Raw genomic sequence first — 16,189 nt, forward strand, 5'->3', positions numbered from 1 at the left:
GCTCCTCTCTGCTCCGCTACTTCTACCTCTCCGCCACACGACCCTTCTCGCTTTAGACATCCTGAGAGGCTGCATAGGGTGGCTGCGTGTCGTTGTCGTACGCTGATCGCTGCCCTGCTCCGTAGTTCGAGGCGCCCTCCAGCTTCACGTAGTTACTGTAGTCGCAGTCGTCCCCGGATCCATAGCCGCCGTAGTCGTACTCAGAGCCAGACTTGAAGGCCGAATTACCGTGTCCGGTGCGGGGCATGCCGCCCACAGGTCCAGTGGTCGAGGGACCGCCCGTCGCTCAGGATTGAGCACGCGAGTATATGTCAGTGGCGGTTTTTTTGTTTTTTTTAATATATTACATTTTGCTGCGTAATTGATGTATGGCATCTCATCGGGCAGAAAAAGTTCCCGTCAATTTTACAATATTTTGTGTAATATTAATATGAACGAAAAAAAATATTTTATTTCGCAGCTCCTACTTGCTTCAGGAATATTTTTGGCTGCAGATCCTCCTTGCGTCAGCTGGACGTCGCCATGTATTTAATTAATTCTAAAATACAATTGGTTGTTTGTTATCTTTATTTAATTTTATTTATACGTGTACTTCTTGCTCTGTTCTTATTTTATAACTAAAACTTAGCGTGGTCTGCAGGCCGATCGCTCGTGACAGCCAAGTGCTGACACTAGCAAATTCTGCAATATGTATGTATGAAGTTCATACTCGGTAACCAATGGGAGTCGAGTGCGACCCCTAAAAGCGCACATGCTGAATTTGCATATTTAGGATTAGGATGGACCTAAGGATCTAGGGTGGTCTTAAGTTTACTTATTGGTTGTCTTATTATTATGATTCATATTATAATTATTATTAATATTATTATTATTATGTTCGTATATAGTACAATATAACTCGCACAGTCAATCAAACTTTAAAATTCAATATCTAAATTTCATAACAATAACATAAATTTAATTTACAACACATATAGATCTTTGAACTGTTATGGAAATGCAGTTTATTTTTATGTAATCGCACAAATTTTTTAAATATTTAAAGCTCTATGTAAATGCAGTTGGAGATTGGAACAGAAGCTCACTTACATAGTTTGTGTGAAGTATGTTAGTGTGTTAGTAATCCGTTAGTTGGGTCCCAATTATGAAGAGTAAGCGCCGCATGGGTTCCCTCACTGCAGTCACTGGAACCTGGCCGGTTGGCCGATGGATGTATCTCCGGAGATCGGAGGTGATAATTCCCAATTGATGAATTAGGATGGCTTCTGGCCTAGAGACTCAATTTCGTAATTAATTAGATATCGGCGTTTGCCGGAGTTATATTTTTTTGAGCTGGTCGGTGCTCTTTATTCAAAGGATCTCAAATATGAACTGACTTAAAAGCGAACATATAAAAAGCTTCATAGCGACCTCTGCAAATGTGCAGAGTTTTTGTAGGCTATGGTCCGCAATTTATTATTGAGCCATACCAGTAGTTTCAGATCACTTAATATTTCAAATGGCCTTCCGAATAAGTATGACCTGAAATATTTTGTCGCCCAAACTATAGCTAACAATTCTTTTTCAATATTAGCATAGTTAATTTCGGGTTCAGCGTTCTGCTGGCATAAAAAACGGGCTTATGGTTCTGTGATAGTACTGCACCAATAGCTACATTACTTGCGTCAGTTCTTAGAGAAAAGGGCTTTGAAAAATCAGGGTAATTTATATCGGGTTCAGACCCGATATAACATCAGGTTATCAAAACCTTTAGTCTTTCAAATCATTCGATGTAGTCTTTACATTTCATATCTATTACAGCACCTTTCTTTAGTTTGAGGGTCATGGGCTTAACTATTTTGGCAAAGTAAGGAATGAACTTGCGATAGAACCCACATAGTCCCACCTAGATAGTTTGTGATTGCTTTGGTTTGTTCGGGTTTAGTTTGATGTCATTTGTTGTAATAATGTGTCGAATTTAGTTTCTTTCTTCATGAATTCACATTTATCTAGCTGCAATTTCAAGTTGGCTTCTCTCAGTTTCTCAAAGACTTTCTTTAGAGATAAAATGTGCTCATCAAATGAAGTGGAATAAACAATAATATCGTCTAAATAGACTAAACAATCTTTGTAGATCAAACCTTTCAGAAGATTATTCATACATCTCTGAAAAGTAGCTGGAGCATTTTTTAGACCAAAGGGCATACGAGTATATTCATAATGCCCATGCTTAGTGGAAAAAGCAGTTTTTGAAAAAAATAATCATCCATCTGGATTTGGTGAAAACCTTTAGCTAGATCTATTGTTGTAAAATATTGGCATCTACCAAATTTGTCCAATATCTCGTCCATTCGGGGAATGGGAAATTTGTCATTAACAGTTATCTCATTTAGATTCCTGTAATCGACTACCAACCTGAATTTTTGTTTCCCAGCGGCGTCTGCCTTCTTGGGGAGCACCCAGATAGGAGAACAATAAGGGGATTTTGATTTGCGAACAATCCTTTGTTCTATCATTTCTTTGATTTGTTTGTTGACTTCTTGGTCAACGCTCTGGGGGTACTTGTAGGGTTTACGGTATATTGGATCTTCATGATGAGTTTGGATGACATGTTTAATGGTACTTGTGAAGGTCAAAATTTCGCCCTCTTTGTACTGAATGTCTCTATATTCGTATAGGACTCTCATTAAACATTCAACTTCCTCTACACTTAAATGTTCGAGTCTATACTCGTTACATTCGCGTAACTCATTGTTAATCTCGAAGTTGACTATATCGTCGTCAACGGACATGGGATCAAGATGTGTTACATTGTCCACTGTGTCACTAACAACATTTGAAATGAGACATTTAGATGATGGGGTCTCCTTCTTTTGTTGTTGACGCTTCGGTTTAAGGCCCTTATATTTGGTCTTAACCTTTTGCATCTTTGGATTGATTTTCTCCACTGGGGCAGAATCAATCTTTTGCTGTGGGTCGAAGCATTTGGATGCGGTCTCGCCCTTCTTTTCTCCATACAAAAAATTTAAATGTTTTTGAGCCTAAAATTACTTAACTATGATAATAATAGTTTATCTTAGCTTTCGTATCCTCTAGATATTTTCGACCTACCAGGAAATCACAAATGTCGGAAAATTTGTGGATATAGAATTTTTGAACAGACGGACAGACCGAAGTGGGTTTTATTATTTTACTTTTAATTGACCCTTTAATAGTGTACACTGTTAGATTCTCTTCGTTTTCTTTTATATTTTCAAAATTTTCTCTAATAATATTTATTGATGATCCTGTGTCGATCATTCCTTTGTAAATATTATTATGATAACCAATTTCTACATAGGGATTGGTACGTCCTTCTGTGTCACTTTCGTGTCCGAGGCAGCTTGATGAACATTTACATCCATTCTGCTATGGCCACTTTGACTCTCGCGTTGTCTTTTTACCGTTTTTTGGGTATTAAAATTATTTGAAGTCGAGGGTTGGAAGTTAAGGGGATTATTAAGCGGGTTATTTTGTTGGGCTTATGTTAAATAAAATATGTGTAATAATTACCTCTTAGATGATTTGGTATGAAACGAGGTGAGTTCTGGTTTTGATTTGGTATAAATTGGTTCGAATTTTGAGGTGGTTGTGTTTTAATTTTCGGATTCATGCCAGAACAATAATTATTATAATTGTGATTTCTGTTACTGTAATATTTTTGATTATTATTTTGATTAAAGTTTCCCCTGCTCCTGACATAAATTCTATCCGACAGTTTTCGATCTATTACAGATTTGACAGTCTTATTCAACATTTCTGTATAATTTCATTTATCAAAGGGATCATTTTCTAATTCTAACTTATGAAATATAATGCAATACTGTATTTCTAGTTTCTATATAAACTTACAGATGCTTCCGGGTATGATGTTGTAGTTCTTTCCTGGGTAACGATTTCTAATGCTGAATACACTACTAACCGCTTCACTGCTCCATATACGACGTGTGCTTGACTCGCATCTTGGGTTGGATATAGATTGAGTAATTGTTCCACTTGATTTACGAATCCAGACGTCTGCCAGGTGTGCCATCATAGTAGTTTAATTCTTTTATTTGATAATAATTTTTTAGAATCACTGTTTCAATTCGCTAATCTTGGATAGCTAGTTGTATAGCATATCCTTCAGTTGATTAGTACCCTACTAAAAGGACTCTTTTTATTGGATCCTACCGACTGCGCCATTTAAATGTTTGCAATACTCATATGTGAAAAAAGTATAATTTTATTTCACTGAATGATTACAATTTTTTATTTTGTTGAAGAACACCGACCGATTACAATTAGGTCTCCAACTGAACTCATCTAATTATTCTGATTTGATTGACGTTCAAGCCTCGGTATCGAGCTTTTCTGATATGGACTTTGGACTTACTTGTGTAGGCATGTGCTTAAGTCTTAGGGACTTATGTCACTATATGTCACTCCCCCAACCTTTGAATTTGGCCTGTCCTCAGGTCGTTAAATATGGATACATCATATTGTTTCCTAGTTGAATATTATCATTGACATTAGTTTCTAGGTGCGGGTGTTCTTTTTTTTGTTTACAATATTGACAACAATAATTTTCTTAGCTGTAATTTTAAGATTATATGCTAAATACAGAGTCAAACTAATTATCATGATGACAAATGTTGTAATGCATATAATTTGAAAAAAGTTATAGTGTTTTACATGGGATTTTATCATTTCTTTTGTTTGTAAGTGATTTATTGGTTCTAAACGTGTAACATTGTTGGTGATATAAATTGTTTGTGTAAAATCTGCTAGATTATTAGAAATTAGGAACTCATATATTTGCATGGTACAATTTTTAATTTTAATAATGTTGTTTCCTGAGATTAATATTTTGTTATTTGTACAATCTTGGTTGACAATTGTTTCAGGAATATTCCATGTTAAAAGTATATTTGGTTCTATATAATTTATTTGGAAATTTTTCTTTAGTGTATTTTAGGGTTTTAGTGTATTTGCATTGAGTTTGCTCTTGTTTTATAAGTCCAAGAATACATTTGTCGAATATTACTTTATCTGTATCCTTATGAAATACTTGGTTATTGAATATATAAAATTTATCGAATATTTGCTCGGTTAGAATATAGTTATGTTCATCGGGGTACGGAACTATTTGAAATAACTTTAGTGACCTCGCTGGGAACGTGGGAAATAATCAAAATTTCGTTCGGGTCTGTCTTGAGCCAAGTTGATGTTTTTATTTTTAGCATTTTCTCCGAATTTACGTTTTTCAAATAATCGTGTTTTAGTAATTTTGGGTTAAAGATTCCTAGTCTAGTTAATTGCATACCTAACTCTATATCTTCTATGTATTCTGTGAACTGTTGTAGGTTGAATATAAGTATCGCAATTTGTTGGTTTTGTTCTTTTTCTAACTTGAGCTTATTAATTATGTCAATACTGCTGTTGATTATGTCGACAATCATATTCAGATCATGGGTTTTCACGGAGTCTTCTGAAATGTTATTAATTTTTTCTTCTAGCTCTTCCCTGTCGTCTTCATCTAATGTACCGAATAAGTATTTATAAGCTTTTCCTACTACGTTTAAAAGACCTCTTTTGCTTCGCTAAATAATTCCTAAACCATTTATTTCCCGTTTTAGTTTATCGACTAAATATTGTATCTGTGCTACATTTGGATTATCATTTGCTTCAGTTATTAGGTTTTCGAACATTAGCAATGTCTTTGTTATGTTTATACTCAAATAATGGTATTCGTAGCTGGTTAGAATTTCCATTGTTTCAGTTTGTAATATAAGATATCCATTTTTCGCGCTTATTGGATTCACTTCGATATTGCAGCATTTAACCATGGTGTACGGATTATGAGCGGAGTCACCCGGTGCTACAGCTGTCATAACAGCGGATTAACATTCTATGTGTCGATGCTAATTGAATTCAGCTGTATTCTTTCTAAAGGGCACTTGTAATTTTGCAGTCATAGCGATAAGACGTAGTTCTTATGTATACAAAAAAAATGAATTTAAATGGAGAAATAAACTGAAGATAAATCGTGCATATATGATTCGTATTTGCGAACCCCATTATTATGATGCCAAAGCAGTGAGGTATCACAACTATTCATTGGTGGCCCATGAGGGGAACCTTGCTCATAAGAATCATAATTAATAATTGCTAAAAGCTGTTTGGCAATTTTATCTTCGTTGGCTGGCTTCATCCAGATAAATCAACGTTCAACGTGCCTACGTTTTCTTTCGCGCTCGCTCTCATCACGACAGAGCTAAGTCCCGTTGCCCTTCGATTTCAGTAATGTGAAAAAGGACTCAAGTGTGCGGAAAACGGAAACATATTTCGAAAAACTTTTGAATCAAATCGACAAGTATAACAAAGAATTTCATCAGACGCATCACACACTTATATGCATGGCAGACTACGAAGAAAATGTGTATAAGCAACAAAATACAATCAGCCAATTCGAAGACCTAGGCATGGAAGTTTACTGTTTTGTGGCAGAAGAAAAGAAACGAATCTAGAAACGAACTAACTCCACAATAAAAACACATGTAGAGGAAGTAAGGATACCATTGCCAAAATTACCAGTTCCGAAATTCTCTGGCAACTGCGCGGACTGGCCAAGTTTTCATGATGCATTTTTACGCTTGATTCACAATAATGAACGTCTGGTTAAGATTCAAAGGTTCCATTTTTTAAAGGAAGCATTACCAGTAGGCCTGGACAACGACATTCGCCAAATCGCTTTAACTGAAGCAAACTAAGAAGTCGCTTGGACCACACTCCTACAACGGTATAACAACCCACGCATTGTGTTCGCCAGCCACATGAACATGCTCTACAACTTACCGAATCTTTCTAAAGAAAAATCTGCTGACATACGGTCTATGGTTAGTACTGTCAACGTCTGATTTTTTGCTGACTCATTATCTAACAACCAAACTACCTAAAGACACTCACACAGCGTGGGAACATCATCTGGGCAGCAAGATTGACGTTCCTTCATACAAAGATCTGCAATAGTTCCTCAATGATCGACTTGTTACGTTAGACGCTATTGAAAGCCGTAACGCGTGCAGCGGCATGAAACAGTCAAATGAAACTTCAGACGGTATTAAACGCGTGCGTGTGCACAGCGCCCCCACCAGGTCGGGTACTTCCGCGTCCGCTTGCTATCATTGTGGCACTTTACACATCCTTCGAAGATGTCCGCAATTTCTTTCAATGGATTGCTACCAACAGAAAGAAGTGGCCAGCAAGGCAAAATTATGTCTAAATTGCCTGGGAAAATCGCACACACAAGCAAGCTGCCCCAGCAATAAGAATTGTCTTCATTGTGGTCAACGTCATAACACGATGTTACATTTTCCAGTAACACAGCCAACGCTGATAGCCTCCTCGACATCATGCCCAAGTTCGGCCAGTTCAGATGCCAAGCCGACTCTACAGTGCATGTCAACTACAACTTCACCTATGACTCATCGAAAGGTACTTCTAGCAACAGCTCGGGTTGGACTCAGTAACACACACACAGGATGCCAGGCCACGGTAAACGCGCTTCTTGACCAAGGATCAGAAGCAACTATCATTTCGGAGCATGCTGTACAGTCTCTCCAGCTCTCCCGAAGCACAACTCGCACTTCAATCACCGGAGTCGGCCAAGATTCAAGCCGACGCTGCAAATTCATCGTAAGTTGTTCGGTGCAAACAGCAACTAACCCAAATTTCTCGTTAAAGGTCGACGATGCTTATGTTTTGAACACGTTGACATCACACATGCCAAGTCAAAGTTTTCCAGCAGGAAACTGGAGTCATTCCATGGTCTCATGCTCGCAGACCCCTATTATTATAGATCCAAGCGAATCGATATCATTTTTGGAGCCGACCTTATGGCACAACTCTTGTTACCTGGAACTAAGATTGGCTTTCCAAACGAACCCATAGCGCAGAATACTCAACTCGGATGGGTTCTGTTAGGCAATTTTGGCAACACGCATATTACACGCCACATTCGTTGTAATCATGCCATAATAAACTCCGAAGAGCTGCTTAAAGTATTCTGCGAGGTAGAATCAGTTCCAGAACGCCCAAAGCTCTCCAAAGAAGATCAATGGTGCGAGTCGTTCTTTAAACAGACCCATCAACGTCAACCAGACGGCAGTTATCAAGTCCGTTTGCCATTCAAGAGGAACTTTGATCACAGTATGACGCTCGGAAAATCTCATCAGATCGCCCTGAACAGATACAGAGGTGGTCAAAAGTATTTTCACAACGCACAATATTTGCAAACTTCAACTTCTTTTTGTTATATTTCTTCTTTTTGTTGTCCGATTTGCCTGAAATAGTTCTTATCGCTTATCTTGATCTATGCAGAAGGTAGTCGAAAAGAAATACGAAAGATAACGGTTCATAGTACAAAGCTTAAAGCAAAAGAAAATATGCATGCAAGTTGTCAATAGTATTTTCACATGTTTATTGCGCTTCAGCTTAACATCTAATTTCAACATAAGAATTTCTTTATTTTATATAAATACAATACTAATATTTTGTAACACCACCTTTGGCATCAATAACTGCTTGAAGTCTTTTTGGTACTGACCTTACCAAAGTTTGTGCAAATTCTAATGTCAATTTGGACCAAATCTCCGCTATTTCAATGATGGCTCCCTCTCGTTTTCTATTTTTATCAATAGTTCGTTGGTTTTTAATAAAAGCCCAAACGTTTTCAATGATATTAAGGTCTGGGCTTTGGGGGGGCCACGGAAGAACCGCCAGATTAAGGTCGTTTAAAAATTTTGTTGGTATCCTACCCTTATGGCATGGAGCATTGTCCTGCTGAAGAATCCATTCAGTAGTTGGAAAAAGTCTATTTCCAGACGTAAAAGCATGGTTGTTTAAGATAAGAAGGTATCCGTTCTGATTTAAAGTTCCTTCTATCGGTACCAAGTCTCCGAATCCATAATAGGAAAGACATCCCCAAAACATGACTGTGCCCCCACCAAATCTATTGGTTGGCTGGGCTGCCAAATGCTTTTGATTATTTTTCAAATGCATAAAATGCTTGCTGTATGACCCCTGGTACTGAAATGCAGACTCATCAGTCCATAAAATATTAAACCAAAAGTCAAGAGGCTTCTTAACATATTCCAACGCAAATCGAAGACGTTTTGTTTTGTTGGTTGGTGTGATCTCAATCGTTTTGCGAACGTATGTCTTAAAATCAGCTTCTTTTAGCCTGCGACGAATTGTAGAACTACTAACTTGTTTGCCAATTGTATTTTTTGATTCTAAGGCAATTTTTACCGGACTGGCACTAGGATTCTTCGCCACAACTCCAAGTATTTGCCTGCATTGCCTTTGGTCCAGCACAAGTTTTCGGCCTGATCTTTTTTTATTTTTTAATGTGCCAACTGTATCAAACTTTTTTATTAAGTAGTAGACAGTTCTACGCGAAATTTGATATATTTCAGCTATTTTGGCCGCAGGTGTACCGGCTTTAAACCTAGCAACAATACCAGCCCGGGCCTCAACTGTTAACTCTTTTGTTTTGGGCATTTTATTTAATAACTGTAATAGGAAAATGATTAAATCTAATTTTTATTCAATAATTTAAATGTATTTAAGCAAACAAACCGGCACTTGTCACTCTAAACCAATCACTGAAGAAGAAATTGCGTTGTGAAAATAATTGTGATGCGACGAAACCGTGTGCAAATACTTCTGACAACTGATAAAGATCTCTTCATTTGCCTCTTCCTTGCGCATAGGAACAGTTATTTTTTCAATTCTTCTTTCATCTGACTCTGCATAGGTTTGAATTTGCAAAAGCAAAAGTTTTTTTGCATTTCACCTCCCCCCACTTGCTGCACAAGCAACTGTTTGTGACCCATGCACAAAAATGCACTTTGTGAAAATAATTTTGACCATGACTGTATCTTCAACTCGAAAGGCATCATGCAGTTTTCAAAGAAGAAAGCCTCACCACAAAAAAACGTATCGTTTTTGACGCATCGGCCCGGACCTCAAATGGCAGATCGTTAAACAGTACATCGTGTAGGTCCCACGCTGCAAAATGATCTGCCAGCCGTTCTCTTAAATTGGAGACAATATCAGTTTGTTTTCACTGCCGATATACAACGAATGTATCGCTGTATCTATGTCCACCCTGATGACACGCAGTACCAGAGGATTTTATGGCGGGCGGCGGATGGAGTCATCAAACAGCATTGCTTAACTACCGTGACGTTTGGAACAGCGTCTGCACCTTATACAGCTATAAGAGTCATCCATCAAATAGCTGAAGACACACAGACAAAAAAAAATCGATGGATCCTCCAGTGCGTTTGTTTCATCGGATAAAACAGCTGATAGCGCTGCCAACTTGGCGCAACGGGTGATCTGGAGAAGGCGGCGTTGCCAGATCAACCGGGTGATCAGTGTTGTGTTGCGACAGTAGGGCGCTAAATTCAAAATTAAATTCAAAATTAAATTCAAAATCAAACCGTTGAAATTTAATTTAATTTAATTTTGTTACTGGTTGCTGGAGGCGTTGCTGGAAATCCGTGGCCTACGTGGGAACCCCTTTCTAAGGCTGGTGCTTCGCCTAGGTAACCTTAGGCCATCCATCAGTTGATGGACAGCTCAGTGGGGGGCAGTCCCCCTGATCGCAACGACCCGTTCAGGAGGAGCTCCCGACTTTCGAGATCCCCCACCAGAGGAGTTGGTAACCCGACCCATGGTGATGGAATCTCAGTCCCGTCGGTGGCGAGGGGTGAGCACGCAGGCTCCCAGCCGCCGTTGACTAGCGACTGCAGCGATTCTGTAGAGGTGGAGAACTTGGCTCCTACAGCATCTACGACCGCGACAAGTCAGAAGACGATGGACCACATCGCAGTGCCATCGCAAAAGACGGGAGGGAAGTCCCCAGCTGGTTCCCCTCATCGGTCTTCGTTGGGTGGCAACGGTGATGAAAAGGCGCCACTCAGACCAAACGAGTCCAAGCCAGGCAGCTACGCATCAGTCGCCAAGAATGCTAGCACCGGTGCAGAGTGGACCAAGGTGAAGCCTATGCGCCTGCGTAAAAAACCTGAGGCACTCATAGTAAAAAAGACAGGAGAGGCTTCGTACGCAGAGATGCTTCGGAAGCTAAGATCGGACCCGAGCCTTAGCGAACTGGGCAGCCACGTGCGAAAAATCCGGAGAACGCAGAAAGGTGAGCTGTTGCTTGAGGTAGACGGGAAAGCTTCGGAAAGCGTTCCCAAGTTTAAGAGCGACCTGGAAGCGGCGCTTAATGACTTGGCCTCTGTGCGCACGGGAGCGCAAAGAATAGCTCTATCTTGGAGCGGATTGGACGAGGCTACGACAGCAGATGAGCTCCACAGCTGCATGGAGTCATAAAACAGCATTGCTTAACTACCGTGACGTTTGGAACAGCGTCTGCACCTTATACAGCTATAAGAGTCATCCATCAAATAGCTGAAGACACACAGACAAAATATCCTATGGCATCCAACGTTCTCAAAAATGAGATATATGTCAACGACATTCTCTCAGGCGATCATTCACAAGAGGCAGCAATACGGAAAAGTTTGCAAACTATGCTAGCTTTAAAATCCTCTGTCATGGAGCTACGAAAATGGGCTGGTAATGACCAGGATCTGATGGCTCAAAAGGTATCGTCGAGCATCAATGCAAGCAGACATCCCTCAGTTGGGACAATGCGGACACCATCAAAACACTGGGTATGTACTGGTTGCCCAAGCAAGATTGCTTCACTTATAAATTACAATTACTCCAGCCGGTATAACAAAAAGGGAAATCCTATTGACCATAGCACGTTTATTTGATCCTCTTGGATTAATCGCTCCAGTTGTAATTTCAGCAAAGATTATATTGAAAGAAATTACACTAGCGAAGCAATATCGCGAGGACGGATCGAGTACATCACTGGATTGGGATGAGCCAGTTCCCAACACCATTGCCGTCAAATGGCAACAATTTCGACAGCAACTAATGAATGTTAACACGATCAAAATACCACGCAGCGTCAAATTTATACCACAATTTAGTAGTGAGACACAACTGCACACCTTTTGCGATGGATCCTCCAGTGCGTTTGTTTCATCGGATAAAACAGCTGATAGCGCTGCCAACTCGGCGCAACGGGTGATCTGGAGAGGGCGGCGTTGCCAGATCAACCGGGTGATCAAAGTTGTGTTGCGACAGTAGGGCGCTAAATTCAAAATTAAATTCAAAATTAAATTCAAAATCAAACCGTTGAAATTTAATTTAATTTAATTTTGTTACTGGTTGCTGGAGGCGGTACAAACCTCCATCTGTAAAAGCCAGGGGGAAATCCGTGGCCTACGTGGGAACCCCTTTCTAAGGCTGGTGCTTCGCCTAGGTAACCTTAGGCCATCCATCAGTTGATGGACAGCTCAGTGGGGGGCAGTCCCCCTGATCGCAACGACCCGTTCAGGAGGAGCTCCCGACTTTCGAGATCCCCCACCAGAGGAGTTGGTAACCCGACCCATGGTGATGAAATCTCAGTCCCGTCGGTGGCGAGGGGTGAGCACGCAGGCTCCCAGCCGCCGTTGACTACCGACTGCAGCGATTCTGTAGAGGTGGAGAACTTGGCTTCTACAGCATCTACGACCGCGACAAGTCAGAAGACGATGGACCACATCGCAGTGCCATCGCAAAAGACGGAAGGGAAGTCCACAGCTGGTTCCCCTCATCGATCTTCGGACCTGACAACGGCCCTCCAGAACGAGGACCTGAGGGGCATTCTCACCAGGATGAATGGCAAGATCAACGTCCTGCTATCCGCCTTCGAGACCCAACTCCACGTGACACGAGAGACAAAGGGCATAGCTTCCGAACTCTCAGCCCTTAACAACAGGGCGATGGAGCTGTACGAAGGTACTTCTAGCGAGCACCGCTTAAAGAGCAGTGCTACCCAGACGGAGGTACGAAAGCCTTCCAAAAAGGCCCCTCAAAAGGCGCAAGTACCCAAGGTGCAAGTGCCAAACGCCCAGGCGCCCAAGCCGAGCAACCCTACGTTGGGTGGCAACGGTGATGAAAAGGCGCCACTCAGACCAAACGAGTCCAAGCCAGGCAGCTACGCATCAGTCGCCAAGAATGCTAGCACCGGTGCAGAGTGGACCAAGGTGAAGCCTACGCGCCTGCGTAAAAAACCTGAGGCACTCATAGTAAAAAAGACAGGAGAGGCTTCGTACGCAGAGATGCTTCGGAAGCTAAGATCGGACCCAAGCCTTAGCGAACTGGGCAGCCACGTGCGAAAAATCCGGAGAACGCAGAAAGGTGAGCTGTTGCTTGAGGTAGACGGGAAAGCTTCGGAAAGCGTTCCCAAGTTTAAGAGCGACCTGGAAGCGGCGCTTAATGACTTGGCCTCTGTGCGCACGGGAGCGCAAAGAATAGCTCTATCTTGCAGCGGATTGGACGAGGCTACGACAGCAGATGAGCTCCACAGCTGCATGGTCGCACAGATAAATCCTGAGGATATCAGGGGCCTTCGCAGAATGCGGGATGGCACGCAGATAGCCTCAGTGCTGCTGAACGCGAACGTGGCGATACCAGTCCTTAAACAGGGCACCTTAATCGTTGGATGGTCAAGATGTCGTTTCACCCAGGACGTCCGACCCACGAGATGCTACAGGTGCCTGGGCTATGGTCATCGATCAGCAACCTGCATGGACACTGACAGGGCAGACTGCTGTCTTAGATGCGGTGAGCATGGACACAAGGCAAAGGGGTGCGTTGCAGCACCAAAATGCCTGATCTGCAGCAGCGAGGTGGACAGAAACCACCCGACGGGTAGCTTTGCGTGCCCTACAGAGCGACCCTAAAAGAAGCCAAGAACCACCTTAATGCACGCCCACATTAGCGTAGTACAGCTCAATGTCAATCATTGCGCAGCAGCCCAGAGCCTCCTGGCCCAGACCGCGGCTGAGCGCAATGTAGACATCATGCTCCTAAGCGAACCCTACGTCTCTGGTAGTGGACAATCATCCATGATCCTTGACGAGACAGGTAAAGCAGCTATCAAATGCTGCAGCTCTCTCCACGTCCAGGAACTGGCTGCTTTACCTATGCGGGGTATCGCTTATGCGAAGCTAAAACACGTGCACATGTACAGCTGCTACGCTCCGCCGAGCGACACCCCCGATCAGTTCGAGGAGTTTCTGGAGGCGCTCGTGGACCACGCGAGAGGGCGAAGCCCGAAGGTCGTCGCCGGCGACTTTAATGCCTAGGCAGTGGAATGGGGCAGCAGGACGTCCAACGCCAGAGGCCGAGCTGTGATTGACGCCATGGGAATGCTGGACCTTATACTGCTGAACGACGGACGGAAGCCGACGTTCAACAACGATAGGGGTACGTCCTTTATCGACGTTACCTTTGTCAGCAGAGGGCTAGTGGAAAACAACAACTGGTTGGTCCATGACGTCATGACGCTGAGCGACCACGCCCTGATCTCCTTCAGTCTCTCCCCGGAGGGCATGCCCAGGAGACGGCAGAGCAGAACAGCCGGGAAAGCATGGGACACCAGGAAGATCGATGTGGCCATGCTGGTCTATCAGATCAATTCCCTGGAAATCCCAAATGGGGACGCAGAGAGCATGGCGGCAGGCCTCATGAGTATGCTCGGAAGAATCTGCGACGCATCCATGCCTAGCAAAAATAAAGCACAGCGCAAACCACCCGTTTACTGGTGGAGTGCCTCCCTAAGGCAACTAAGGTCTGATTGCCTCAGGGGTAGGAGAACGGCGCAACGAGCCAGAGGCAATACCCACCACGCGGAACTCTTGGAGGCTTTCAAAAGGAAACGCCTAGAGTTCAAGCACGGCATCGCGGCTGCCAAAGCGCGGTCGTATAAGGAGCTGCAGGATAGCGTAGACAGCGATACCTGGGGCCTCGCCTATAAGCCGGTTAGCAACAAGCTAAGGAGGAGAGCGGCAACCCCATCCGACCCTGGGGTCCTGGCTAACATAGTAGGGGAGCTATTTCCAAAGCAAACCATTCTATGGAGGCCAACAGTGGCAGGCCCTGCCCCAGATTTCCAGTGCGTCACAGAACTTGAACTTGATGGCCTGGGAAGCCATCAATATGGCTTCCGGAAAGGAAAGAGCATACTGGACGCTCTTTCGGCCGTTAGTAACATCGCCAAGACCGCTCTTTCTGGTGATAGATGGTTAGGGGGCAGGAAGGAATACTGCGCAATTGTGACTCTGGACGTAAGGAACGCATTTAACACCGCCAGATGGCCCGTAATCCTCGCAGCCATGAACCGCATGGGGATCCCGGAGTACCTAAGGATAGTCGTTGGCAGCTACTTTAGGGACCGGGTCCTATGGTACGATACGGAAAATGGCCCAAAAAGATACCGAGTTTCGGCAGGTGTTCCCCAAGGATCGGTACTTGGACCAATCCTATAGAACATTATGTACGATGGGATCTTGGGCATCATCAGGCCCGTAGGAGTAGAGCTGCACTGTTTTGCTGACGATGTGGCAATCACAGCTGTCTCTAAAACAATCGCAGGGTTGGAAGACAAATGCAACTCTACGATCGGTGCGGCCATCCTGTGGCTCGAGAAAGTCGGGCTAGCAATAGCGGCTCACAAGACCGAAGCAGTCCTACTAAGCAGCAGGAAAAAGGTGGAGAACATGCTGGTCTCCGTCAATGGCACACAGGTGACCTCCCAAGAGTCACTAAAGTACCTGGGGGTAATGATAGATCGCAGACTATCATTCAAGGACCACGCGAACTACGCCAGCAAGAAGGTAGCAGTCACAGCCTCTTCGTTGGCTAGGCTTATGCCCAACGTCGGAGGCCCAAGACACCCGGCCAGGAAACTGCTGGTGTCTGTAGCAAAGGCTTCTCTGCTATACGCTGCTCCAATATGGAGCAATGCCACTAGCAAGGGCTCATACCTGAAAGGAGCTCGTTCGGTGCTACGGTTTATGGCCCTCAGGCTCATTAGAGGTTTCAGGACCATATCCGAGGACGCGGCAGGCCTGCCGCCAATTGATCTGGAGATCAAGGCTCTCAGCCTAAGGCGAAGTGGCGCTTCCAAGCAAGAGGCACACGAGTGGCTAACAGGTGAATGGCAGAGTAGATGGCAAACTTCGCGACGGGGAAGATGGACTTACCAGCTCATCCC

The 16,189-nt window shown here is 43.1% G+C and overlaps 1 pseudogene; it reads left to right on the forward strand.

The window, feature by feature from the left end:
* Positions 1–245: 245 nt before the first annotated feature.
* The window catches only part of LOC117150093, a 71,830-nt pseudogene continuing 55,886 nt past the window's right edge, over positions 246–16,189 (forward strand).

This window comes from Drosophila mauritiana, unplaced genomic scaffold (genome assembly GCF_004382145.1).
Source record: "Drosophila mauritiana strain mau12 unplaced genomic scaffold, ASM438214v1 Y_31, whole genome shotgun sequence".
NCBI classification, from domain to species: domain Eukaryota; kingdom Metazoa; phylum Arthropoda; class Insecta; order Diptera; family Drosophilidae; genus Drosophila; species Drosophila mauritiana.